The sequence below is a fragment of the Chrysochloris asiatica genome, unplaced genomic scaffold (assembly GCF_000296735.1).
Source record: "Chrysochloris asiatica unplaced genomic scaffold, ChrAsi1.0 scaffold00047, whole genome shotgun sequence".
Taxonomy (NCBI): domain Eukaryota; kingdom Metazoa; phylum Chordata; class Mammalia; order Afrosoricida; family Chrysochloridae; genus Chrysochloris; species Chrysochloris asiatica.
This window is the reverse complement of record NW_006408565.1, coordinates 6,901,172-6,904,767: the sequence shown is the minus strand read 5'-3', so window position 1 is coordinate 6,904,767 and position 3,596 is coordinate 6,901,172. Positions and strand designations below refer to the sequence as shown.

The 3,596-nt window shown below is 38.6% G+C and overlaps 1 pseudogene; it reads right to left on the bottom strand.

The window, feature by feature from the left end:
• Positions 1-1,437: 1,437 nt before the first annotated feature.
• LOC102826240 lies at positions 1,438-2,000 on the bottom strand (annotated as a pseudogene).
• Positions 2,001-3,596: the final 1,596 nt, after the last annotated feature.

Here is a 3,596-nt window from a genome sequence, read left to right as displayed (position 1 = left end):
TCTATTTTGGTCTTTTTTTTTTCTTCTTTATTGCTTGTCTTTTAAATGATCTTTTCCTTTCTTCCTGAATGATGTTTTCGTCCATGCCACAGTTCATTTGGTTTTTGGTGAGTAGTGTTAGTGTTTCAAATCTGTTCTTGAGATGGTATATTAAATTCAGGTGGGATATTTGCAATGTCACATTTTGACACTTATTGACTTGTTTTTAAGTTGCTTCATCTTCAATATAAGGAGCTCTGATAGCGTAGTGGTTATGAATTGGGCTGCGAACCGCAAGGACAGCAGTTCGAAACTACCAGCTGTTCCACGGGAGAAAGATGAGGCGTTCTGCTCCCGTAAAGATTCACAGCCTCGGAAACCCTGTACAGGGTCGCTATGAGTCAGAACCAACTCCACGGCACATAACAACAACAGCAACAACATCTTCAATATGAACTCTCATATCAGCAACTGATGACCTATTCCATAGTCAGCCTATGGTTTTGTTTTGGTTGATCATATTGAGGTTCTCTATGATCATTTTCTACAGATGTTGCCAATTTTATTCCTGTATTTGATATGTTCTGTATGTTTAGTTGATGCTTATGCTGTTTATGAAAGACATTAAAATGAAAGTCATTAGTCTTGCAAAATTCAATCATGTAATCTTCAACATAATTTCTATCACTAAGGCCTATCATCCCCTATTTTTAAAACTTTCCCATTCCAATCACCATTAATTATAATTACATTGTAATTGCATTTGCTCAATTTCAGGTGGAATTCTGAAATGTTTTTTCATCATTGATTTTGGTGTTTGGTGTTTTAAGTTGAATAATAATTTTATTAAGTGGTCTTGTTTTAAAAGCAACAATAGCAACAAACACAACAAATCCACTGCCATTGAGCCATTGACTTACATTTGACTCATTTGGTTTTAAGTGCCATTGAGTCACTTCTGACTCAGAAACCCTATGCACATTAGAACAATACACTGCCTGATCCTGCACAATCTTCACAATTGTTGTTATGTCTGAATCCATTGTTGCAACCACTGTGTCAATCTATTTATTTGGGAGCTTCAGAATTGTCATCAGGAGGGACCAGTCCCTGGAGAAGGACATTATGCTTGGTAAAGTGGAGGGCCAGTGAAACAGAGGAAGACCTTCAACAGGATGGATTCACACAGTAGCAGCAGCTCAAGTGTAACAACAATTGTGAGGCTGTTGCAGGACTGGGCAGTGCTTCATTCTGTTATCCATAGGGCCATCATGAGTCAGAAAAAACTGGAAGGCATCTAATAACAATAAGAACACCTAAGGAGCTTTGCTTGCACAGTGGTTGACATGCTCAACTGATAATCACAAGGCCAGTGGTTAGAACTCAGAAGCTACCCATTAGAAGAAAGATGTGGCAATCAACTTCAGTAAAGGTTTACAGTATTTGAAACCCTACTGGTCAGTTCTGTACTTTTTGTTTGATAAACTTGTTTAACTACCTTTTGACCATTTCAGTGTACTTCAAAATGATTCTATATTGGTTTAGTTCCAGGAACAGTGGTGAATGTTATGATCAGGTAGGTAAAGAAAAAAATGTGAACTTGCTGTGCCATCCAAGCATCCATAGCAAGAGACATGACCATGGTCATAAGTATGGTTTAGGCTTTTTCCCTTACTATGAAGAGGCATTTCCACCAGCCCATGGCTCTGTGTTGAGTTTTTATAACATTGCTTGAGATCTATGGAATCTGCAGTTGCTCAGTGGTCCATTCAATAGAGCCAAAAATTCTAGGTGATAGAATGGGAACAAGGTATTCAGTCAAGCATAAAAACATAACAAAACAGGAGACACAGGAAAGAATAGATAGATCTAGATAGTCGATAGTCAGAAATACCAGAGACCACATTCATGATGGCAGGTGATAATCCAGCTTTTCCTTACTAGAATACTTTGTTGTCCATCATCATAATTTCTCCACATTCTTGAAGCTACTCTACTAGACTTTCAGTCTCTGAAGCCAGTAGGTTGGGGCCTCCACCATTGTCCCTCAGTTGCTACCTCTGGATAACCTTTTCACCCACTCCCCCAGAGTCCTCATGGCAACTCTAACCAAAATGGTGACTTTCTAAAGCCACCATATTTTAGAGTGGTTTGTTTCACAGAGTTTGAAATTCAGACCATTTATCTGAGCCTTAGTTTTCATCTAAAAATGTGTGTAGTAATAGTCATACAGCCCAGTGGACCAGAAGAAGACTCTAGCATGGTCAGGGAGATTCCTGATTTAATGCCTTATTCTGATACTCCTCAGTCACTTGACTTCAGTCAAGGGACTTAAATCATCTGTAAAATGGAAGTTAGTAATAGTACCTACCCATCCTTGGTCACTTGAGGGCTTGATAAAAAACCCATTGCCTTCAAATTGATTCCAATTCACACTGACCCTACAGACAGAGTAGAACTGTATCATAGTGTATCTAGGCTGTAATCTTTATAGAATAAAGAGAGACCACTCATGTGGTCTACTATGCCAGTAATAGCAAGTTGAGGAAGAATGGCATCACATTCCTTGCCAAAAAATTTCAAAATCTATTCTGAAGTACAGTGCTGCCAGTGATAGGATAAGACTTAGAAGCCTACAAGGAAGACCAGTTAAGATGACTATTTAAAAAAGTTTACACCTGTGGTTCTGTAGGATCACTACTGGGCTGCAAGATCGGTTTGAACTGCAGGTTGGCAGTTCAAACCCTCCAGCCACTCCTCTGAAAACCTATTCAGGGTTGCCATGAGTCAGAATTAACTTGATGGCACTTAACAACGACAACAACTAACGCCAAAGATGAAGAAATTTGAAGAATTTTGCCAAGTTCTTCAGTCTGAAATTGATCAAACAAGCAATCAAGATGCACTAACAGTTTTTAGTTATCAGAATGCAAAAGTTGAAAACAAAGAAGGATCAGTAGTTGGAAAATATGGTCTTGGTGATAGAAATGACACTAGCGATCACATGATGGATTTTTACAAGATCAATGACTTCTTCATGGCAAGTACTTCCCCCACCCCACCCTATAGCATAAATGTGATTATACATGTGGACCTCACTGGATGGAATACATAAGAACCAAATCTATGCAGAAGCTCATTATCATCAGCCAGAACAAAGCCAGGGGCCAACTTTGGAGCAGACCATCAATTGCTCATATGCAAGTTTAAGTAGAAGCTGAAGAAAATTAAAACATGTCTACCAGAGCCAAATATGACTTTGAGTATATCCCACCTGAATTTAGAGACCATCTCAAGAAGAGATTTGATACATTACTAATGACTGAAGACCAAATAAGTTGTGAGATGATGCATGAAGAAACCAGAAAGTCACTAAAAAGACAGGAAATAAAGAAATTATCAAAATGGGTGTCAGAAGAAATGCTGAAATGTGCTCTTGAATATAGAGTAACTAAAGTGAATAGAAGAAATGATGAAGTAAAAGAGCTGAACAGATTTCAAAAGGTAGCTCTAGCAAGTAAAGTATTGTTGTTGTTGTTGTTGTTGTCAGGTGCCATCGAGTCGGAACCGACTCATAGCGACCCCATGCACAGCAGAACGAAACAATGTTCGATCCT